Below are 27,123 nucleotides of genomic sequence, written 5' to 3'. Positions count from 1 at the left end.
ATTCTGACCGGTGTCACTCTATGAGGTTATTACTCTGGAACGCTTCAACGGATCCCACTGATTCTGAGCCTTTTTCTTGTGACAATGTTGTACTTCGTGATAGTGGTAGAATGCGTTTGATAAACTTGCGTTTATTTGTGAAAATATCGGAAACGTGGCGAGAATTTCAAAAATTCCACAAACTTTCAATTTGTATGCCCTTATACCAGAGAGATATGTCACACAAAATAGTTAATAAATCCCACATGTCTACTTTACATCAGCACAATTTTTGAAAAAAAAGTTTTTTGCCAGGAAGTTACAAGGGTTAAAAGTTGACCAGCGATTTCTAATTTTTCCAACAAAATCATTTTCTAGGGACTACACCACATTTGAAGTCACTTTGAGGGGTCTATATGACAGAAAATATCCAAAAAAGTGACACCATTCTAAAAACTGCACCCCTGAAGGTGCTCAAAACCACATTCAAGAAGTTTATTAACCCTTCAGCTGCTTCACAAGAACTAAAGCACTGTGGAAGGAAAGTGTTTACTTTTGAGCCCCAAATTTTAAATTTTCCCTTAAATAAAAAAACGTGTTGTGCAATTTCTCCTGAATACGCCTATACCCCACATGTGGGGGTAAACCACTGTTTGGGCACACGGTAGAGCTTGGAAGAGACGGAGCGTCATTTGACTTTTGGAATGCAAAATTGGCTGGAATGGATAGCAGACGCCATATCGCGTTTGGAGAGCCCCTGGTGCATAAACAATCGAAGCCTCCTACAAGTGACCCCATTTTGGAAACTAAACACATCAATTAATTTATCTAGATGTGTGGTGAGAAATTTGAAGCCCCAGGAGCTTGACAGAATTTTACAAGGTTGAGATAATTTTTTTATTATTATTTTCACAATGGTAACGGGACAAAATTTGTTGAACAATTTTTCCCGAGTACGCTGATACCCCATATGTGGTGGAAAACTATTGTTTGGGCACACGGCAGGGTTCAGAAGTAAGGAAGAAGCGCTATTTTGGGTGGGATAGGATGCAGACACCATGTCATATTTGAAGAGCCCCCGACATGCCAAAACAGAGGAAACCCCACAAGTGAAGTGACCCCATTTTGGAAACTACAGCGAATATTTTTAACCCGGTCTGCGTACATGAAGCTAGTAAGCTTTTCTACTAAAATGTTGCTTTGACCCCAAGTTTGTAATTTTCAAAAGGGGTGGTAATAGGAGAAAGCAAACAGTGCAATTTGTTATGAAACTTCTCCAGCGTACACCAATCTATATATATGTCTAAGGGGCACTTCCGTCTGTTTGTCTGTCTGTCTGTCACGGAAATCCAGCGCCGTTGATTGGTCGCGGCTATTAACCCTTTGTGACCAACTTTTTACTCTTGACACTGCCTATGCAGCATCAATAGTAAAAAAATCTAATGTTAAAAATAATAAAAAAAACAAAAAACCTGCTATTCTCACCTTCCGTTGTCTGCCGATGCACGCGCGGCTGCCGCCAGTTTCCGTTCTCAGAGATGCATTGCGAAATTACCCAGAAGACTTAGCGGTCTTGCGAGGACAGCTTCGCTGGACGCCAGAGGGTGAGTTTATAACTATTTTTTATTTCAATTATTTTTTTTAACAGTGATATGGTGCCCACACTGCTATATACTACGCGGGCAGTGTTATATACTGCGTGGGCTGTGCTATATATTACGTGGGCTGTGTTATATACTACGTGGCAATGCTATGTATTATGTGGGCTGTGCTACAGTCATGGCCAACAGTATTCACACCCCTGCAATTTTGTCAGATAATACTCAGTTTCTTCCTGAAAATGATTGCAAGCACAAATTCTTTGTTATTATTATCAGCATTTAATTTGTCTTGAATGAAAAAACACAAAAGAGAATGAAGCAAAAAGCAAAACATTGATCATTTCACCCAAAACTCCAAAAATGGGCCAGACAAAAGTATTGGCACCCTCAGCCTAAGGGTCCCTTTCCACTTGCGAGATAAAAAACGGTCCGTAATCTGGACCGAAAAAACGGATGGAACGTATGCGATTTTCATGCGAGTGTCATGCGAGTACAATGCGATTTTTAATCGCATCATCCGTTTTTTATAATCGCATCATCCGTATGACATCCGTATTACTGTCCGATTTGTACGCACCGGTGTCCTTTGAAAAGCCGGCAATTCAGCGCAGTGTACAGTAAAATCACACTGACAGGTTAGAATAGAGTAGATATATACACATAGAATAGGTATATATACATATATATATATGTCAGTGAGACACCTATATATGTATATTTATATTTAATGCAGCGCAAGATAGCATAAAAGCCGCTAATTCAATTGCCGGCTTTTAATTTCTCCTTCCCAAACCCGACAGGATATGAGACATGGTTTACATACAGTAAACGATCTCATATCCCCCTTTTTTTTGCATATTCCACACTACTAATGTTAGTAGTGTGTATGTGCAAAATTTCAGCGCTGTAGCTATTAAATTTAAGGGTTAACTCGCGGAAAAAATTGGCGTGGGCTCCCGCGCAATTTTCTCCGCCAGAGCGGTAAAGCCAGTGACTGAGGGCAGATATTAATAGCCAGGAGAGGGTCCATGGTTATTGGCCCCCCCGTGGCTAAAAACATCTGCCCCCAGCCACCCCAGAAAAGGCACATCTGGAAGATGCGCCTATTCTGGCACTTGGCCACTCTCTTCCCACTCCCTGTAGCGGTGGGATATGGGGTAATGAAGGGTTAATGCCACCTTGCTATTGGAAGGTGACATTAAGCCAGATTAATAATGGAGAGGCGTCAATTATGACACCTATCCATTATTAATCCAATTGTAGGAAAGGGTTAAAAAACACACACACACATGATTACAAAGTAGTTTAATGAAATAAAGATAGCGGTTGTTGTAATAATTTATTGCTCTCTCAATCCATCAGGAACACCCTCGCTTGGCAACATAATAAACGCACAAGATACATACCCTCAGATGTCCGATCATGTCCCACGATGTAATCCATCTGAAGGGGTTAACTAATATTACAGGCAGGAGCCCTGCAAATGCAGCTGTGCTCCGTGCTTGTAATTCCCCTGCGAATGAATGAAATGTAGGTCATTGACCTACATTTCCCTCAGTCGCGGTGATGCGCCCCCTGGTGGATGTCCTCATATGACCTGGAGCGTGGGAAAAAGTTCCCAGGCTGCAGTTTATGAGAACATCCACCAGAGGGCGCCTCACCGCGACTCAATGTAAGTACAGATCCTGCTTTCCTTTCAGCACCCGGGGGATTACAGGCACCAGTGAGTGGTTTATCGCAGCTCGTGCCTGTAATATTAGTTAACCCCTTCAGATGGATTACCTCGTGGGACATGATCGGACATCAGAAGGTATGTATCTTGTGCGGTTATTATGTTGCCAAGCGAGGGTGTTGCTGATGGATTGAGAGAGCAATAAATTATTACAACAACCGCTGTGTTTATTTCATTAAACTACTTTTAAATCATGTGTGTGTGTTTTTTAACCCTTTCCTACAATTGGATTAATAATGGATAGGTGTCATAATTGACGCCTCTCCATTATTAATCTGGCTTAATGTCACCTTCCAATAGCAAGGTGGCATTAACCCTTCATTACCCCATATCCCACCGCTACAGGGAGTGGGAAGAGAGTGGCCAAGTGCCAGAATAGGCGCATCTTCCAGATGTGCCTTTTCTGGGGTGGCTGGGGGCAGATGTTTTTAGCCATGGGGGGGCCAATAACCATGGACCCTCTCCTGGCTATTAATATCTGCCCTCAGTCACTGGCTTTACCGCTCTGGCGGAGAAAATTGCGCGGGAGCCCACGCCAATTTTTTCCGCCATTTAACCCTTTATTTCAGCAGCTACAGCGCTGAAATTTTGCACATACACACTACTAACATTAGTAATGTGGAATATGCAAAAAAAAGGGGATATGAGATGGTTTACTGTATGAAAACCATGTCTCATATCCTGTCGGGTTTGTGCAGGAGAAATGAGAAGCCGGCAATTGAATTAGCGGCTTTAATGCTATCTAGTGCTGCATTAAATATAAATATACATATATAGGTGTCTCACTGACATATATATATGTATATATACACATTCTATGTGTATATATCTACTCTATTCTAACCTGTCAGTGTGATTTTACTGTACACCGCGCTGAATTACCGGCTTTTCAAAGGACACCGGTGCGTAAAAATCGGACAGAACTCGCATGGTGCGAGTGCTGTGCGATTTTTTTCTCGCACCCATTGACTTGCATTGGCGAGTCTCGTCCGAGAATCGCAGCAATACGCAGCATGCTGCGATTTTTTTCTCAGCCGATCCAGATTTTTCTCAGTCCGATTTCGGCTGAGAAAAAAATCGCAAATCAAAAGACACCTATTAACTAACATTGGTCCGAGTGCAATCCGATTTTTTATCGGATTGCACGCGTCCGTTTTCCTCGCAAGTGGAAAGGGACCCTTATACTTGGTTGCACAACCAGTTATTTATAACTGCGACCAACCGCTTCCGGTAACCATCAATGAGTTTCTTACAATGCTCTGCTGGAATTTTAGACCATTCTTCTTTGGCAAACTGCTCCAGGTCCCTGTTATTTGAAGGGTGCCTTCTCCAAACTGCCATTTTTAGATCTCTCCACATGTGTTCTATGGGATTCAGGTCTGGACTCATTGCTGGGCACCTTAGAAGTCTCCAGTGCTTTCTCTCAAACCATTTTCTAGTGCTTTTTGAAATGTGTTTTGGGTCATTGTCCTGCTGGAAGACCCATGACCTCTGAGGGAGACCCAGCTTTCTCACACTGGGCCCTACATTATGCTGCAAAATTTGTTGGTAGTCTTCAGACTTCATAATGCCATGTACACGGTCAAGCAGTCCAGTGCCAGAGGCAGCAAAGCCACCCCAAAACATCAGGGAACCTCCGCCATGTTTGACTGTAGGGACCGTGTTCTTTTCTTTGAATGCCTCTTTTTTTCTGTAAACTCTATGTTGATGCCTTTGCCCAAAAAGCTCTACTTTTGTCTCATCTGACCAGAGAACATTCTTCCAAAACGTTTTAGGCTTTTTCAGGTAAATTTTGGCAAACTCCAGCCTGGCTTTTTTATGTCTCGGGTTAAGAAGTGGGGTCTTCCTGGGTCTCCTACCATGCAGTCCCTTTTCATTCAGACGCCGACGGATAGTAAGGGTTGACACTGTTGTACCCTCGGACTGCAGGGCAGCTTGAACTTGTTTGGATGTTAGTCGAGGTTCTTTATCCAACATCCGAACAATCTTGTGTTGAAATCTCTTGTCAATTTTTTTTTTTCCGTCCACATCTTGGGAGGTTAGCCACAGTGCCATGGGCTTTAAACTTCTTGATGACACTGCGTACGGTAGACACAGGAACATTCAGGTCTTTGGAGATGGACTTGTAGCCTTGAGATTGCTCATGCTTCCTCACAATTTGGTTTCTCAAGTCCTCAGACAGTTCTTTGGTCTTCTTTCTTTTCTCCATGCTCAATGTGGTACACACAAGGACACAGCACAGAGGTTGAGTCAACTTTAATCCATGTCAACTGGCTGCAAGTGTGATTTAGTTATTGCCAACACCTGTTAGGTGCCACAGGTAAGTTACAGGTGCTGTTAATTACACTAATTAGAGAAGCATCACATGATTTTTCAAACAGTGCCAATACTTTTGTCCACCCCCTTTTTTATGTTTGGTGTGGAATTATATCCAATTTGGCTTTAGGACAATTCTTTTTGTGTTTTTTCATTTAAGACAAATTAAATGAAGATAATAATACCAAAGAATTTGTGTTTGCAATCATTTTCAGGAAGAAACTGAGTATTATCTGACAGAATTGCAGGAGTGTGAATACTTTTGGCCATGACTGTATATCCTGCGTGGCCTGTGTTATATCCTGCGTGGCCTGTGTTATATCCTGCGTGGCCTGTGTTATATCCTGCGTGGCCTGCGTTATATCCTGCGTGGCCTGCGTTATATCCTGCGTGGCCTGCGTTATATCCTGCGTGGCCTGCGTTATATACTGCGTGGGCTGTGCTATATACTGCGTGGCCTGTGCTATATACTACGTGGCCTGTGCTATATACAGCGTGGCTACTATATACTACGTGGCCTGTGCTATATACTATATGGCTGCTATATACATACATATTCTAGAATACCCGATGCGTTAGAATCGGGCCACCATCTAGTACCCAATAAATGGTGGACAACTACTTTCAAGGCATAGTGCAAAGCTCAGAAGGGAAGGAGCGCCATAGTACAGTGCAGATTTTGCTGCAATGATTTGAGGGGGCCACATCACATCGGCTAAGCCTCTAAGGTCCCAGAACAGCAGAATCCCCCATAACTGACCCTATGCTACAAACTAAACTTCTCAATGAATTAATCTAGGGGTGCAGTGATCATCTTGACACCACAGGCATGTCACAGAAATTTACACCATTGGGCGGTGAAGAAAAAATAATTACATTTTTACCACAAAACAAAAGTTTTAGCCCCAGATTATACATTTTCACAAAAGGAAATGGGTAAAAATGGCACCAAAATTTGTTCCACAATTTCAGCTAAAAGTGGCAATACACCATATGTGGCTGTACAGTACTGCTTACTGAGACGCAGGAGGGAAGGAGTGCTCTTTGATTCTTGGAGAACATAGAATAGTTTGCAGACTCCATATACAGAGCTCCTAATGCCAGAAGAGCAGAATCCCCCTCAAGTGACCCCATTTGGGAAATTACACCACTCTGGGAATTTATCTACATGTGTAGTGGCGATTTTGACTCCACGTGTTTTCCAGAAAAAAAAGCAGTAGTGGATGTTAAAGTGAAAATTGCAAATCTTCCATTTTAGTGCCAGTACATTGTTATGCCCAATATGTTATAGTGACAGTACATTGTGTCCAGTTCGTGCATCTGAAGACACTCGCCCCATAAATTAGGCGGGCTCGCACTGCTACAGAAATGCCAAACATGTGGACGCTATATGTGGTTTAGGTATACTCTTGTGCTCACAAGGGGGGGGGGGGGGGGGGGGGGTGTTTGGATTTGGGAGTGCAGAATTTGCTGAATTTCTTTTGATGTGTGAGGAGCCATTTCACTTTTTCAGAGCCTTTGTGCTACCAGTAACATGGAAGCGCCCTATATTACTGAGTTGAAGCTTTTATTGGGAACATTTTGGGATCACTTTTATCCTGTGCTCTACACTGAGCACTTACATTGTGGTTTCCATCTGAATCTCAGAGTGACGTGATTCAGATAAAACCCCCGAGGGATTCATTCACTATAATGAGGCAGCAGTTATTCTGGACTCTGTTTGGCCTCTGTTCAGCGGTGTCCTTTTCAGAGATGCAAAAAACAAAACTGTGGCCGAACGCACTTTTATGCACGCTTCAAAAGACGTACACTGCCGGATCATAGGCCATATGACGTCCACAGTGCCTGCATCTGCCTCGTTATAGGGAATCTTCCGTCAGGGATTTGTTCTGAATCACACATTTTAGAGATTTACATGGAAACCCCGTTGTAAGCGCAAGATAAATGTGAGCTGAGCTTTATTGAGATGTTTAGGAGGCAGAATGAACAACTCAACAACAGGTGAAAAATTGGTTTTATTTTTTTATGCCGTTCCTTGTGTGATATAAGTGATTAGATGACTTTATTCTCCGGGTCGGTGCGATTACAGCAATACCAGATATATATGTTTTTTATGTTCGGCTGCTGCCACACACTAAAAAATGCTTCATATAGAAAAAAAATTTTTTTTTGCAATTTTTCTATATTTCTGCCGACAGTCATGTGAGGGCTTGATTTTTGCATGATGAATTAAAATTTTTATTGATACCATTTTCGGTCATCGAAAATGTTTTGATCGCTTTCTATTCAGATTTTTGGGAGGCAAAATTAACAAAAAAACAGCAATTCAGGATTTGTTTTGAGCTTTTTTTCAATGCCGTTCCTCGTGTGGTAAAATTGATAAGGCAGCTGTATTCTTTGGGTCAGTACGATTACAGCAATACCATATTTATATCATTTTTTATGTTTTTCCGCTTTTACACAATAAAAACATTTATAGAAAAAAGTTTTAACTTCTTTCTTTTTCTGCTGACGGAGCAGTATGACAACTTGTTTTTTTTGCGGGACAAGACGATGTTTTCAGCAATACCATTATTTCCATTTGACTTTTTGATCGCGTGCTATAGCACTTTTTGTTATGCAGTATGATGAAAAAAAGCATAGCTTTTGGCCCCGTTTTTATTTTATTTTTTTATGGTGTGCACAGAGCGGTTTAACTAGTATGAAAGTTTTATAGGGCTTTATAGACATGGCAATACCAAATATGTGTACTTTTTTTTTACATAAAATATACGCATTTATTGGTTAAATATTTTTTCTTTTTTTATTTTGTGATTTTTTTTTTTTAATAGTTTCACTTTTTTTTACTTTTATTACTTACCGTACTTAGTCCCTGTATTGGACTTCAATTTTTATATTTCTGATCACTTGTCTCATGCATTGCAATACACATGTATTGCAATGCATGAGACCTGTCACTTTTACACTGGCAGATCGCCTGCTAAGACTCAGCTGCTGGATATATCTAACAGACCACCGTAGCTTGCAGACCCGGATGTCATCATGTGACCTCTGACTGCCATGACAACCCTTGGCTCCCCTGTAATCACATCACAGGGGTGCCAGCGAGGTAAGAAAAGGAGCGCTCTCCCTCTCAATCTTCTAAATGCCGCAATCGCTATTGACCATGTCATGTAGAAGATAGCAACGGGTTAAGATAATTGGGACCTGATCCAATCAGGACCCACTGATGTTACCTGCAGCCCATAATCGCAGCCCTTGCAGTACTCTGGGGGTCCTGAGGGCTGTGAGACCCCAATCGTAGACAAACGTCAGCACTGCACAAAGCCCAAACAAGCGCCAACATTTGTCTACAGTGGGTGGTCGTGAAGCGGTTATGGGGATGTGCATTTCTGTATCTCTTGGCAGTAAAAACACAGATTTCTCCCAGCTCATTAGTAGGGGTGAAATATGCAGTAAAAGCTCTGAAAGAATTGGCATACTGCAGATTTACATCTGCACCAAATCTGCAGGTTAGGCTAGGTTCACATTGCGTTAGGGCAATCCGCTAGCGCTAAACGGATTGCCCTAACGCAATGTTTTTTTCGGGGCCGCGTTTAGGGGTCGCGTTAACGTCCCCGCTCTCGCAGATCCCCGATCTGTGAGAGCGGGGAACGGACCTCGGGCGCGCCGCGGACGCTGCAAGCAGCGTCCGTGGCGTGTCACAAAAGAACGGCACATCGCTAGCGCGAGCCGAAAAAGGCACGCGCTAGCGATGCGCTACAGGCGAAATTTACATTGCTGTCAATGGGTGCACTAACAGACCCGTTGCATGGCGTTAATTGCGACATTTTCGCCGTGTAACGCTGTCCGTTAGCGTGCACACATTAACGCAATGTGAACCTAGCCTTACAAATAAGCAAAGTATAACCCAGCCTTATTGTCTTCTACTGAAATGAATCCTCAATCCAAGCCTGAATGGTTATGGTGGAATCGGACGATACAGCACTACCATAAACATAAAAGGGCCATATACAGACAATGACAACATTCTGCTATACTCACATGATGCATTTGTTACATTTTGCTTATAGAGCTCCATCATATTCCTCAACACTTTATAGATATTTTCATCACTGTCCCCATTAGGGCTCACAATCTAAATTCCCCATCAGTATGTCTTTGGAGTGTGGGGGGAAATTGGAGTACCCGTAGAAAACCCACGTAAACACGGGGAGAACATATAAATTTCTTACTGATGTCATCCTTGGTGGGATTTGAGCCCAGGACTCCAGCGCTGCAAAGCAACAATGCTAGCCACTGCGCCACCATGTCTCCCAAGACCATGGACAAGGAGGGTGGGGGAAAGGTAGAAGTAAAGTGGTATGGGGTAAGAAAAGGTTTTATTTTCTTACACAGCACACATCTGTGTTCTGAAAAATGTAAAGCTGGAAAGCCCCTATAGAGTCAAAACAGAAAACTCCCCCTCTGATTATTGTGAGAAACTAAATGAATGAAATTGCTAATTGGTAAACAAAGGGAAGAGCGAATACAGAATATTGCTATTTGGAACAGAACTAAACATTCGCCTTCCTAGCACAGACCTATAAGAAAATAAAAATATATTTTATTTTGCCATTAGCCCTGTAGAACAATATTTGAAATTCCCAGGTCCAGTGGCCACATCTGTAGTCCGGGCCCAGAGCACTGCCACCCTCATTCTACCCGTGGCATCCACAGAACTTCTTCCGATTAGTAAGCCCTTGCAACCTACATTAGGCCCCTTCACACGTCCGTATAAATCCTGGTACCGGTGCCATCAGTGTTTTGGGTCTGGGTGCCATCCGGTTTTCTGGCATGGCTTAAAGTATACTATAAAAAGATATAACTTCACATATTTATGTGATCCTGATAACGCTTTTGAACAATACCCATCAGTATACAGCATCCCCTCAAGCTACTACACTTTCCACATAAGGTGGACGTACACGACAGCAAAATCGGCAAACCCGCCAATTCCTCAATGACAGATGACTATCTAGTGTGCACAACAAATGCCAGGAATCACAAGGATCAGATGTGTTGGATTTTAATCAAGCCTGAAACGAAGCATCTTTTTCCCTTCTTCTCATTGAAAACACATGCATGCACAGCCAAAACGAGTGTGCATGTGGATAAGCATTTGGCGGTGAGCTATAGAAATTATATGATAACCCTTACAAGGGTCTATTCTGGACCATGGCAACATGAAGCCAGATTTGATATACCAGCGGCAGATCTGCAGCACGTGCGTGTCAGCCAATCAGCATGTGTATTTTATTAGTTAAGAGTGATTTGATTTTATTGGCCAACAATTGGCCGCAGTGACCAGGTCAATTACTGAGCCATATTGTGTGCGATATCACTGAAGCGCATGCACTCATCACTGTCAATACGCACACATTCACGCACAGTGTATACAATCTGGAGCTTTGTCTCCACACAAGGCACAGTTCTGGCACAGGGGCCCCAAGCTGGCAGTGTCCGGCCCTGCTCTACACCATAGTGGTGCATACCCTGGACCGTTTTGTTACCTATGCCGGGATAAGAAGCTCCTTTCGACACCAGCATGGGTAACTCCAAGTTATTTTTCCATACACTGGATGTACTGTACACTTCCAAGAAAAAGCCTCCACAAGTACAGTGAGTGACAGCTCCAGCAGCTCTTTCGGACTTTTCTGTGTAATGACTTGCTTTATGTGCTCAGCACTTTGGTTTCTCTATCCCTGCCTGCAGGCTCTTTCTCAATGTTCAGAAACCTTCTGAAAAAATAAACCTTTGCAGAATCTGATATTACCATTTTATTACACCAGGAAAAGCATGAAGACCGTCCATTAGCAGAAACTAGCAGACAGAGGGAAAATTAGAAATAGAAGCAGTTTACGCAGAATTCGAGCAGCACGAGATCTGATAGACACCTACCTAAAAGTGATGGGGCACAAGGGAACTGAGGAAAGAGCTCAGACTTGTAACTCTCCCAGGAGGCCATCAGAACTGTATATAGACTCAGAATTCAGATTTGTCCAGGCCCTTGCTAATCCCAATAAATAGGCTTCCCACAGTAAACGGTTTGTATACCACTAATGCAGCAAACACAGTTGTTACCCTCCCTCCTGGTCCAGCACTGCCTCTCCGTCTACTTGTCTGCAGCGGTCACATCAGGACTAAAGGGCACATCTCCGCTGCAAGTGGTCCGGTGGGCATGTGCTGGTCTGCGCTGGCGACAGAAATTGCTGTCTCTCCTGCCTTGACACGACACAAGTCATCCATGCAGCCACTTGCGCCTGCGCAGCTCTTGTTCCACAGCGTGACTGTGTATATGACATAGGAGATGGCAACCATAAAAGGCGGCAATTACCAGGACTGAGGACGTGCTGAACACAGCCTAGAGACTCCCATTGAACCACCAATTAGCATATGCTAATTAACAACTAGGAAAGGCATTTTCTTAGGTATGTGGGGAGAGAACCATTCTAGACATCTGAAAGTGTTGGATACAGTTCATACATATACATTGTGAGCGTGCGAGTAGGGACATCACTTCCCCGGTAACTACTCCGGTGTTACTTTGTATCGTCTTTATTATCTGTAAGTGCTGTGGAATATGTTGTCGCTATAGAAATAAAATTATTATATAAGGAAGGACAGGTTAATCACTGCAGTATCATACAGTACAGCATAGCGCATGTCAGACATCAGACTGACAAGTTCCCTATAACAGGGACCAGGATGATCTTTTCTAGCATTTGAGTCACTCGAAATTGAAATATCAACATCATATCACATCTAAATCCAGACACAAGACAGCTGTCCCAGCATGGAGGATGCGCACAGGGCATACCGGTCACACATCACTGACAGTCTATTTGCAAATGATTAATACCATCGCTGGCGATCTGATCTGTCACACTCATCACATAACAGAAAGCTACTACACAGCTCATCATGTTTACAAGGGAAATCTCTCCATCTGTCATCTATCCTAATGCACGGGACAAGAGGGCACAGGTGGACGGTATCTACCATCTGCGGATACCAGGGCCATGTATACAGGGGAAACCTCTCCATCTGTGATCCATTACACGTACTGGAGAAGAAGGCACAGGCGGACTGTATCTAACATCTGCAGACACCAGGGCCATGTATACAGAGGAAATCTCTCCATCTGTGATCCATTACACATACTGGAGAAGAAGGCACAGGCGGACTGTATCTACAGTACTATGTGAGGACACCAGGGCCATGTATACAGGGGAAATCTCTCCATCTGTGATCCATTACACGTACTGGAGAAAGCACAGGCGTACTGTATCTACTATCTGCGGACACCAGGGCCATGTATACAGAGGAAATCTCTCCATCTGTGATCCATTACACGTACTGGAGAAGAAGGCACAGGCGGACTGTATCTACTATCTGCGGACACCAGGGCCATGTATACAGAGGAAATCTCTCTATCTGTGATCCATTACACGTACTGGAGGAGAAGGCACAGGCGGACTGTATCTACTATCTGCGGACACCAGGGCCATGTATACAGGGGAAATCTCTCCATCTGTGATCCATTACACGTACTGGAGAAGAAGGCACAGGCGGACTGTATCTACTATCTGCGAACACCAAGGTCATGTATACAGGGGAAATCTCTCCATCTGTGATCCATTACACATACTGGAGAAGAAGGCACAGGCGGACTGTATCTACTATCTGCGGACACCAGGGCCATGTATACAGAGGAAATCTCTCCATCTGTGATCCATTACACGTACTGGAGAAGGCACAGGCAGACTGTATCTACTATCTGCGGACACCAGGGCCATGTATACAGAGGAAATCTCTCCATCTGTGATCCATTACACGTACTGGAGAAGAAGGCACAGGCGGACTGTATCTACAGTACTATGTGAGGACACCAGGGCCATGTATACAGAGGAAATCTCTCCATCTGTGATCCATTACATGTACTGGAGAAGAAGGCACAGGCGGACTGTATCTACTATCTGCGGACACCAGGGCCATGTATAAAGAGGAAATCTCTCCATCTGTGATCCATTACACGTACTGGAGAAGAAGGCACAGGCGGACTGTATCTACTATCTGCGGACACCAGGGCCATGTATACAGAGGAAATCTCTCCATCTGTGATCCATTACACGTACTGGAGAAGAAGGCACAGGCGGACTGTATCTACTATGTGAGGACACCAGGGCCATGTATACAGGGGAAATCTCTCCATCTGTGATCCATTACACGTACTGGAGAAGAAGGCACAGGCGGACTGTATCTACAGTACTATGTGAGGACACCAGGGCCATGTATACAGAGGAAATCTCTCCATCTGTGATCCATTACATGTACTGGAGAAGAAGGCACAGGCGGACTGTATCTACTATCTGCGGACACCAGGGCCATGTATACAGAGGAAATCTCTCCATCTGTGATCCATTACACGTACTGGAGAAGGCACAGGCGGACTGTATCTACTATCTGCGGACACCAGGGCCATGTATACAGGGGAAACCTCTCCATCTGTGATCCATTACACGTACTGGAGAAGAAGGCACAGGTGGACTGTATCTACTATCTGCGGACACCAGGGCCATGTATACAGGGGAAATCTCTCCATCTGTGATCCATTACATGTACTGGAGAAGAAGGCACAGGTGGACGGTATCTACCATCTGCGGACACCAGGGCCATGTATACAGGGGAAATCTCTCCATCTGTGATCCATTACACATACTGGAGAAGAAGGCACAGGCGGCCTGTATCTACTATCTGAGGACACCAGGGCCATGTATACAGGGGAAACCTCTCCATCTGTGATCCATTACATGTACTGGAGAAGAAGGCACAGGCGGCCTGTATTTACTATCTGAGGACACCAGGGCCATGCATACAGGGGAAACCTCTCCATCTGTCATCTATCCTAAGGCACGGGACAAGAGGGCACAGGCGGACTGTATCTACTATCTGCGGACACCAGGGCGATGTATACAGGGGAAATCTCTCCATCTGTGATCCATTACACATACTGGAGAAGAAGGCACAGGCGGCCTGTATCTACTATCTGAGGACACCAGGGCCATGTATACAGGGGAAACCTCTCCATCTGTCATCTATCCTAAGGCACGGGACAAGAGGGCACAGGCGGACTGTATCTACTATCTGCGGACACCAGGGCCATGTATACAGAGGAAATCTCTCCATCTGTGATCCATTACACGTACTGGAGAAGAAGGCACAGGCGGACTGTATCTACTATCTGCGGACAACAGGGCCATGTATACAGAGGAAATCTCTCCATCTGTGATCCATTACACGTACTGGAGAAGAAGGCACAGGCGGACTGTATCTACTATCTGCGGACACCAGGGCCATGTATACAGAGGAAATCTCTCCATCTGTGATCCATTACACATACTGGAGAAGAAGGCACAGGCGGACTGTATCTACAGTACTATGTGAGGACACCAGGGCCATGTATACAGGGGAAATCTCTCCATCTGTGATCCATTACACGTACTGGAGAAGGCACAGGCGTACTGTATCTACAGTAATATGTGAGGACACCAGGGCCATGTATACAGAGGAAATCTCTCCATCTGTGATCCATTACACGTACTGGAGAAGGCACAGGCGGACTGTATCTACTATCTGCGGACACCAGGGCCATGTATACAGAGGAAATCTCTCCATCTGTGATCCATTACACGTACTGGAGAAGAAGGCACAGGCGGACTGTATCTACTATCTGCGGACACCAGGGCCATGTATACAGAGGAAATCTCTCCATCTGTGATCCATTACACGTACTGGAGAAGGCACAGGCGGACTGTATCTACTATCTGCGGACACCAGGGCCATGTATACAGAGGAAATCTCTCCATCTGTGATCCATTACACGTACTGGAGGAGAAGGCACAGGCGGACTGTATCTACTATCTGCGGACACCAGGGCCATGTATACAGAGGAAATCTCTCCATCTGTGATCCATTACACGTACTGGAGAAGAAGGCACAGGCGGACTGTATCTACTATCTGCGAACACCAAGGTCATGTATACAGGGGAAATCTCTCCATCTGTGATCCATTACACATACTGGAGAAGAAGGCACAGGCGGACTGTATCTACTATCTGCGGACACCAGGGCCATGTATACAGAGGAAATCTCTCCATCTGTGATCCATTACACGTACTGGAGAAGGCACAGGCAGACTGTATCTACTATCTGCGGACACCAGGGCCATGTATACAGAGGAAATCTCTCCATCTGTGATCCATTACACGTACTGGAGAAGAAGGCACAGGCGGACTGTATCTACAGTACTATGTGAGGACACCAGGGCCATGTATACAGAGGAAATCTCTCCATCTGTGATCCATTACATGTACTGGAGAAGAAGGCACAGGCGGACTGTATCTACTATCTGCGGACACCAGGGCCATGTATACAGAGGAAATCTCTCCATCTGTGATCCATTACACGTACTGGAGAAGAAGGCACAGGCGGACTGTATCTACTATCTGCGGACACCAGGGCCATGTATACAGAGGAAATCTCTCCATCTGTGATCCATTACACGTACTGGAGAAGAAGGCACAGGCGGACTGTATCTACTATGTGAGGACACCAGGGCCATGTATACAGGGGAAATCTCTCCATCTGTGATCCATTACACGTACTGGAGAAGAAGGCACAGGCGGACTGTATCTACTATCTGCGGACACCAGGGCCATGTATACAGAGGAAATCTCTCCATCTGTGATCCATTACACGTACTGGAGAAGAAGGCACAGGCGGACTGTATCTACTATCTGCGGACACCAGGGCCATGTATACAGAGGAAATCTCTCCATCTGTGATCCATTACACGTACTGGAGAAGGCACAGGCGGACTGTATCTACTATCTGCGGACACCAGGGCCATGTATACAGAGGAAATCTCTCCATCTGTGATCCATTACACGTACTGGAGAAGGCACAGGCGGACTGTATCTACTATATGCGGACACCAGGGCCATGTATACAGAGGAAATCTCTTCATCTGTGATCCATTACATGTACTGGAGAAGAAGGCACAGGCGGACTGTATCTACTATCTGCGGACACCAGGGCCATGTATACAGAGGAAATCTCTCCATCTGTGATCCATTACACGTACTGGAGAAGGCACAGGCGGACTGTATCTACTATCTGCGGACACCAGGGCCATGTATACAGAGGAAATCTCTTCATCTGTGATCCATTACATGTACTGGAGAAGAAGGCACAGGTGGACTGTATCTACTATCTGCGGACACCAGGGCCATGTATACAGGGGAAATCTCTCCATCTGTGATCCATTACACGTACTGGAGAAGAAGGCACAGGCGGACTGTATCTACTATCTGCGGACACCAGGGCCATGTATACAGAGGAAATCTCTCAATCTGTGATCCATTACACGTACTGGAGAAGAAGGCACAGGCAGACTGTATCTACTATCTGAGGACACCAGGGCCATGTATACAGAGGAAATCTCTCCATCTGTGATCCATTACACGTACTGGAAAAGGCACAGGCGGACTGTATCTACTATCTGCGGACACCAGGGCCATGTATACAGAGGAAATCTCTCAATCTGTGATCCATTACACGTACTGGAGAAGAAGGCACAGGCGGACTGTATCTGCTATCTGCGGACACCAGGGCCATGTATACAGAGGAAATCTCTCCATCTGTGATCCATTACACGTACTGGAGAAGAAGGCACAGGCGGACTGTATCTACTATCTGCGGACACCAGGGCCATGTATACAGAGGAAATCTCTCCATCTGTGATCCATTACACGTACTGGAGAAGAAGGCACAGGCGGACTGTATCTACTATGTAAGGACACCAGGGCCATGTATACAGGGGAAATCTCTCCATCTGTGATCCATTACACGTACTGGAGAAGAAGGCACAGGCGGACTGTATCTACAGTACTATGTGAGGACACCAGGGCCATGTATACAGAGGAAATCTCTCCATCTGTGATCCATTACACGTACTGGAGAAGGCACAGGCGGACTGTATCTACTATCTGCGGACACCAGGGCCATGTATACAGAGGAAATCTCTCCATCTGTGGTCCATTACACGTACTGGAGAAGAAGGCACAGGCGGACTGTATCTACTATCTGCGGACACCAGGGCCATGTATACAGAGGAAATCTCTCCATCTGTGATCCATTACACGTACTGGAGAAGAAGGCACAGGCGGACTGTATCTACTATCTGCGGACACCAGGGCCATGTATACAGAGGAAATCTCTCCATCTGTGATCCATTACACGTACTGGAGAAGAAGGCACAGGCGGACTGTATCTACTATGTGAGGACACCAGGGCCATGTATACAGGGGAAATCTCTCCATCTGTGATCCATTACACGTACTGGAGAAGAAGGCACAGGCGGACTGTATCTACTATCTGCGGACACCAGGGCCATGTATACAGAGGAAATCTCTCCATCTGTGATCCATTACACGTACTGGAGAAGAAGGCACAGGCGGACTGTATCTACTATCTGCGGACACCAGGGCCATGTATACAGAGGAAATCTCTCCATCTGTGATCCATTACACGTACTGGAGAAGGCACAGGCGGACTGTATCTACTATCTGCGGACACCAGGGCCATGTATACAGAGGAAATCTCTCCATCTGTGATCCATTACACGTACTGGAGAAGGCACAGGCGGACTGTATCTACTATATGCGGACACCAGGGCCATGTATACAGAGGAAATCTCTTCATCTGTGATCCATTACATGTACTGGAGAAGAAGGCACAGGCGGACTGTATCTACTATCTGCGGACACCAGGGCCATGTATACAGAGGAAATCTCTCCATCTGTGATCCATTACACGTACTGGAGAAGGCACAGGCGGACTGTATCTACTATCTGCGGACACCAGGGCCATGTATACAGAGGAAATCTCTTCATCTGTGATCCATTACATGTACTGGAGAAGAAGGCACAGGTGGACTGTATCTACTATCTGCGGACACCAGGGCCATGTATACAGGGGAAATCTCTCCATCTGTGATCCATTACACGTACTGGAGAAGAAGGCACAGGCGGACTGTATCTACTATCTGCGGACACCAGGGCCATGTATACAGAGGAAATCTCTCAATCTGTGATCCATTACACGTACTGGAGAAGAAGGCACAGGCAGACTGTATCTACTATCTGAGGACACCAGGGCCATGTATACAGAGGAAATCTCTCCATCTGTGATCCATTACACGTACTGGAGAAGGCACAGGCGGACTGTATCTACTATCTGCGGACACCAGGGCCATGTATACAGAGGAAATCTCTCAATCTGTGATCCATTACACGTACTGGAGAAGAAGGCACAGGCGGACTGTATCTGCTATCTGCGGACACCAGGGCCATGTATACAGAGGAAATCTCTCCATCTGTGATCCATTACACGTACTGGAGAAGAAGGCACAGGCGGACTGTATCTACTATCTGCGGACACCAGGGCCATGTATACAGAGGAAATCTCTCCATCTGTGATCCATTACACGTACTGGAGAAGAAGGCACAGGCGGACTGTATCTACTATGTAAGGACACCAGGGCCATGTATACAGGGGAAATCTCTCCATCTGTGATCCATTACACGTACTGGAGAAGAAGGCACAGGCGGACTGTATCTACAGTACTATGTGAGGACACCAGGGCCATGTATACAGAGGAAATCTCTCCATCTGTGATCCATTACACGTACTGGAGAAGGCACAGGCGGACTGTATCTACTATCTGCGGACACCAGGGCCATGTATACAGAGGAAATCTCTCCATCTGTGGTCCATTACACGTACTGGAGAAGAAGGCACAGGCGGACTGTATCTACTATCTGCGGACACCAGGGCCATGTATACAGAGGAAATCTCTCCATCTGTGATCCATTACACGTACTGGAGAAGGCACAGGCGGACTGTATCTACTATCTGCGGACACCAGGGCCATGTATACAGGGGAAACCTCTCCATCTGTGATCCATTACACGTACTGGAGAAGAAGGCACAGGCGGACTGTATCTACTATCTGCGGACACCAGGGCCATGTATACAGAGGAAATCTCTCCATCTGTGATCCATTACACGTACTGGAGAAGGCACAGGCGGACTGTATCTACTATCTGCGGACACCAGGGCCATGTATACAGAGGGAATCTCTCCATCTGTGATCCATTACATGTACTGGAGAAGAAGGCACAGGCGGACTGTATCTGCTATCTGCGGACACCAGGGCCATGTATACAGAGGAAATCTCTCCATCTGTGATCCATTACACGTACTGGAGAAGGCACAGGCGGACTGTATCTACTATCTGCGGACACCAGGGCCATGTATACAGGGGAAATCTCTCCATCTATGATCCATTACACGTACTGGAGAAGAAGGCACAGGCGGACTGTATCTACTATCTGCGGACACCAGGGCCATGTATACAGAGGAAATCTCTCCATCTGTGATCCATTACACGTACTGGAGAAGAAGGCACAGGCGGACTGTATCTACTATCTGCGGACACCAGGGCCATGTATACAGAGGAAATCTCTCCATCTGTGATCCATTACATGTACTGGAGAAGAAGGCACAGGCGGACTGTATCTACTATCTGCGGACACCAGGGCCATGTATACAGGGGAAATCTCTCCATCTGTGATCCATTACACGTACTGGAGAAGGCACAGGCGGACTGTATCTACTATCTGCGGACACCAGGGCCATGTATACAGAGGAAATCTCTCCATCTGTGATCCATTACACGTACTGGAGAAGGCACAGGCGGACTGTATCTACTATCTGCGGACACCAGGGCCATGTATACAGGGGAAATCTCTCCATCTGTGATCCATTACACGTACTGGAGAAGAAGGCACAGGCGGACTGTATCTACTATCTGCGGACACCAGGGCCATGTATACAGAGGAAATGTCTCCATCTGTGATCCATTACATGTACTGGAGAAGAAGGCACAGGCGGACTGTATCTACTATCTGCGGACACCAGGGCCATGTATACAGGGGAAATCTCTCCATCTGTGATCCATTACACGTACTGGAGAAGAAGGCACAGGTGGACTGTATCTACTATCTGCGGACACCAGGGCCATGTATACAGGGGAAATCTCTCCATCTGTGATCCATTACACGTACTGGAGAAGGCACAGGCGGACTGTATCTACTATCTGCGGACACCAGGGCCATGTATACAGAGGAAATCTCTCCATCTGTGATCCATTACACGCACTGGAGAAGAAGGCACAGGCGGACTGTATCTACTATCTGCGGACACCAGGGCCATGTATACAGAGGAAATCTCTCTATCTGTGATCCATTACACGCACTGGAGGAGAAGGCACAGGCGGACTGTATCTACTATCTGCGGACACCAGGGCCATGTATACAGGGGAAATCTCTCCATCTGTGATCCATTACACGTACTGGAGAAGAAGGCACAGGCGGACTGTATCTACTATCTGCGAACACCAAGGTCATGTATACAGGGGAAATCTCTCCATCTGTGATCCATTACACATACTGGAGAAGAAGGCACAGGCGGACTGTAACTACTATCTGCGGACACCAGGGCCATGTATACAGAGGAAATCTCTCCATCTGTGATCCATTACACGTACTGGAGAAGGCACAGGCAGACTGTATCTACTATCTGCGGACACCAGGGCCATGTATACAGAGGAAATCTCTCCATCTGTGATCCATTACACGTACTGGAGAAGAAGGCACAGGTGGACTGTATCTACAGTACTATGTGAGGACACCAGGGCCATGTATACAGAGGAAATCTCTCCATCTGTGATCCATTACATGTACTGGAGAAGAAGGCACAGGCGGACTGTATCTACTATCTGCGGACACCAGGGCCATGTATACAGAGGAAATCTCTCCATCTGTGATCCATTACACGTACTGGAGAAGAAGGCACAGGCGGACTGTATCTACTATCTGCGGACACCAGGGCCATGTATACAGAGGAAATCTCTCCATCTGTGATCCATTACACGTACTGGAGAAGAAGGCACAGGCGGACTGTATCTACTATGTGAGGACACCAGGGCCATGTATACAGGGGAAATCTCTCCATCTGTGATCCATTACACGTACTGGAGAAGAAGGCACAGGCGGACTGTATCTACAGTACTATGTGAGGACACCAGGGCCATGTATACAGAGGAAATCTCTCCATCTGTGATCCATTACACGTACTGGAGAAGGCACAGGCGGACTGTATCTACTATCTGCGGACACCAGGGCCATGTATACAGAGGAAATCTCTCCATCTGTGATCCATTACACGTACTGGAGAAGAAGGCACAGGCGGACTGTATCTACTATCTGCGGACACCAGGGCCATGTATACAGAGGAAATCTCTCCATCTGTGATCCATTACACGTACTGGAGAAGGCACAGGCGGACTGTATCTACTATCTGCGGACACCAGGGCCATGCATACAGAGGAAATCTCTCCATCTGTGATCCATTACACGTACTGGAGGAGAAGGCACAGGCGGACTGTATCTACTATCTGCGGACACCAGGGCCATGTATACAGGGGAAATCTCTCCATCTGTGATCCATTACACGTACTGGAGAAGAAGGCACAGGCGGACTGTATCTACTATCTGCGAACACCAAGGTCATGTATACAGGGGAAATCTCTCCATCTGTGATCCATTACACATACTGGAGAAGAAGGCACAGGCAGACTGTATCTACTATCTGCGGACACCAGGGCCATGTATACAGAGGAAATCTCTCCATCTGTGATCCATTACACGTACTGGAGAAGGCACAGGCAGACTGTATCTACTATCTGCGGACACCAGGGCCATGTATACAGAGGGAATCTCTCCATCTGTGATCCATTACATGTACTGGAGAAGAAGGCACAGGCGGACTGTATCTGCTATCTGCGGACACCAGGGCCATGTATACAGAGGAAATCTCTCCATCTGTGATCCATTACACGTACTGGAGAAGGCACAGGCGGACTGTATCTACTATCTGCGGACACCAGGGCCATGTATACAGGGGAAATCTCTCCATCTGTGATCCATTACACGTACTGGAGAAGAAGGCACAGGCGGACTGTATCTACTATCTGCGGACACCAGGGCCATGTATACAGAGGAAATCTCTCCATCTGTGATCCATTACACGTACTGGAGAAGAAGGCACAGGCGGACTGTATCTACTATCTGCGGACACCAGGGCCATGTATACAGAGGAAATCTCTCCATCTGTGATCCATTACATGTACTGGAGAAGAAGGCACAGGCGGACTGTATCTACTATCTGCGGACACCAGGGCCATGTATACAGGGGAAATCTCTCCATCTGTGATCCATTACACGTACTGGAGAAGGCACAGGCGGACTGTATCTACTATCTGCGGACACCAGGGCCATGTATACAGAGGAAATCTCTCCATCTGTGATCCATTACACGTACTGGAGAAGGCACAGGCGGACTGTATCTACTATCTGCGGACACCAGGGCCATGTATACAGGGGAAATCTCTCCATCTGTGATCCATTACACGTACTGGAGAAGAAGGCACAGGCGGACTGTATCTACTATCTGCGGACACCAGGGCCATGTATACAGAGGAAATGTCTCCATCTGTGATCCATTACATGTACTGGAGAAGAAGGCACAGGCGGACTGTATCTACTATCTGCGGACACCAGGGCCATGTATACAGGGGAAATCTCTCCATCTGTGATCCATTACACGTACTGGAGAAGAAGGCACAGGTGGACTGTATCTACTATCTGCGGACACCAGGGCCATGTATACAGGGGAAATCTCTCCATCTGTGATCCATTACACGTACTGGAGAAGGCACAGGCGGACTGTATCTACTATCTGCGGACACCAGGGCCATGTATACAGAGGAAATCTCTCCATCTGTGATCCATTACACGCACTGGAGAAGAAGGCACAGGCGGACTGTATCTACTATCTGCGGACACCAGGGCCATGTATACAGAGGAAATCTCTCTATCTGTGATCCATTACACGCACTGGAGGAGAAGGCACAGGCGGACTGTATCTACTATCTGCGGACACCAGGGCCATGTATACAGGGGAAATCTCTCCATCTGTGATCCATTACACGTACTGGAGAAGAAGGCACAGGCGGACTGTATCTACTATCTGCGAACACCAAGGTCATGTATACAGGGGAAATCTCTCCATCTGTGATCCATTACACATACTGGAGAAGAAGGCACAGGCGGACTGTAACTACTATCTGCGGACACCAGGGCCATGTATACAGAGGAAATCTCTCCATCTGTGATCCATTACACGTACTGGAGAAGGCACAGGCAGACTGTATCTACTATCTGCGGACACCAGGGCCATGTATACAGAGGAAATCTCTCCATCTGTGATCCATTACACGTACTGGAGAAGAAGGCACAGGCGGACTGTATCTACAGTACTATGTGAGGACACCAGGGCCATGTATACAGAGGAAATCTCTCCATCTGTGATCCATTACATGTACTGGAGAAGAAGGCACAGGCGGACTGTATCTACAGTACTATGTGAGGACACCAGGGCCATGTATACAGAGGAAATCTCTCCATCTGTGATCCATTACATGTACTGGAGAAGAAGGCACAGGCGGACTGTATCTACTATCTGCGGACACCAGGGCCATGTATACAGAGGAAATCTCTCCATCTGTGATCCATTACACGTACTGGAGAAGAAGGCACAGGCGGACTGTATCTACTATCTGCGGACACCAGGGCCATGTATACAGAGGAAATCTCTCCATCTGTGATCCATTACACGTACTGGAGAAGAAGGCACAGGCGGACTGTATCTACTATGTGAGGACACCAGGGCCATGTATACAGGGGAAATCTCTCCATCTGTGATCCATTACACGTACTGGAGAAGAAGGCACAGGCGGACTGTATCTACAGTACTATGTGAGGACACCAGGGCCATGTATACAGAGGAAATCTCTCCATCTGTGATCCATTACACGTACTGGAGAAGAAGGCACAGGCGGACTGTATCTACTATCTGCGGACACCAGGGCCATGTATACAGAGGAAATCTCTCCATCTGTGATCCATTACACGTACTGGAGAAGAAGGCACAGGCGGACTGTATCTACTATCTGCGGACACCAGGGCCATGTATACAGAGGAAATCTCTCCATCTGTGATCCATTACACGTACTGGAGAAGGCACAGGCGGACTGTATCTACTATCTGCGGACACCAGGGCCATGTATACAGAGGAAATCTCTCCATCTGTGATCCATTACACGTACTGGAGGAGAAGGCACAGGCGGACTGTATCTACTATCTGCGGACACCAGGGCCATGTATACAGGGGAAATCTCTCCATCTGTGATCCATTACACGTACTGGAGAAGAAGGCACAGGCGGACTGTATCTACTATCTGCGAACACCAAGGTCATGTATACAGGGGAAATCTCTCCATCTGTGATCCATTACACATACTGGAGAAGAAGGCACAGGCAGACTGTATCTACTATCTGCGGACACCAGGGCCATGTATACAGAGGAAATCTCTCCATCTGTGATCCATTACACGTACTGGAGAAGGCACAGGCAGACTGTATCTACTATCTGCGGACACCAGGGCCATGTATACAGAGGAAATCTCTCCATCTGTGATCCATTACACGTACTGGAGAAGAAGGCACAGGCGGACTGTATCTACAGTACTATGTGAGGACACCAGGGCCATGTATACAGAGGAAATCTCTCCATCTGTGATCCATTACATGTACTGGAGAAGAAGGCACAGGCGGACTGTATCTACTATCTGCGGACACCAGGGCCATGTATACAGAGGAAATCTCTCCATCTGTGATCCATTACACGTACTGGAGAAGAAGGCACAGGCGGACTGTATCTACTATCTGCGGACACCAGGGCCATGTATACAGAGGAAATCTCTCCATCTGTGATCCATTACACGTACTGGAGAAGAAGGCACAGGCGGACTGTATCTACTATGTGAGGACACCAGGGCCATGTATACAGGGGAAATCTCTCCATCTGTGATCCATTACACGTACTGGAGAAGAAGGCACAGGCGGACTGTATCTACAGTACTATGTGAGGACACCAGGGCCATGTATACAGAGGAAATCTCTCCATCTGTGATCCATTACACGTACTGGAGAAGGCACAGGCGGACTGTATCTACTATCTGCGGACACCAGGGCCATGTATACAGAGGAAATGTCTCCATCTGTGATCCATTACATGTACTGGAGAAGAAGGCACAGGCGGACTGTATCTACTATCTGCGGACACCAGGGCCATGTATACAGAGGAAATCTCTCCATCTGTGATCCATTACACGCACTGGAGAAGAAGGCACAGGCGGACTGTATCTACTATCTGCGGACACCAGGGCCATGTATACAGAGGAAATCTCTCCATCGGTGATCCATTACACGTACTGGAGAAGGCACAGGCGGACTGTATCTACTATCTGCGGACACCAGGGCCATGTATACAGGGGAAATCTCTCCATCTGTGATCCATTACACGTACTGGAGAAGGCACAGGCGGACTGTATCTACTATCTGCGGACACCAGGGCCATGTATACAGGGGAAATCTCTCCATCTGTGATCCATTACACGTACTGGAGAAGGCACAGGCGGACTGTATCTACTATCTGCGGACACCAGGGCCATGTATACAGAGGAAATCTCTTCATCTGTGATCCATTACATGTACTGGAGAAGACACAGGCGGACTGTATCTACTATCTGCGGACACCAGGGCCATGTATACAGAGGAAATCTCTTCATCTGTGATCCATTACACGTACTGGAGAAGGCACAGGCGGACTGTATCTACTATGTGCGGACACCAGGGCCATGTATACAGGGGAAACCTCTCCATCTGTGATCCATTACACGTACTGGAGAAGAAGGCACAGGCGGACTGTATCTACTATCTGCGGACACCAGGGCCATGTATACAGGGGAAATCTCTCCATCTGTGATCCATTACACGTACTGGAGAAGGCACAGGCGGACTGTATCTACTATCTGCGGACACCAGGGCCATGTATACAGAGGAAATCTCTTCATCTGTGATCCATTACACGTACTGGAGAAGGCACAGGCGGACTGTATCTACTATGTGCGGACACCAGGGCCATGTATACAGGGGAAACCTCTCCATCTGTGATCCATTACACGTACTGGAGAAGAAGGCACAGGCGGACTGTATCTACTATCTGCGGACACCAGGGCCATGTATACAGGGGAAATCTCTCCATCTGTGATCCATTACACGTACTGGAGAAGGCACAGGCGGACTGTATCTACTATCTGCGGACACCAGGGCCATGTATACAGGGGAAATCTCTCCATCTGTGATC

General features: G+C 46.3%; 1 protein-coding gene across 2 annotated transcripts in view; it reads right to left on the bottom strand.

The window, feature by feature from the left end:
• The window catches only part of RIC1 (RIC1 partner of RAB6A GEF complex), a 214,826-nt gene that overhangs the window by 186,638 nt on the left and 1,065 nt on the right, over positions 1–27,123 (bottom strand). The gene's annotated exons all lie outside the window — the stretch shown is intronic.

This window comes from Ranitomeya variabilis, chromosome 1, assembly GCF_051348905.1.
Source record: "Ranitomeya variabilis isolate aRanVar5 chromosome 1, aRanVar5.hap1, whole genome shotgun sequence".
Lineage (NCBI taxonomy): Eukaryota > Metazoa > Chordata > Amphibia > Anura > Dendrobatidae > Ranitomeya > Ranitomeya variabilis.
The sequence above is the reverse complement of the archived record's forward strand: the minus strand, read 5'-3'. Positions and strand labels throughout refer to the sequence as shown.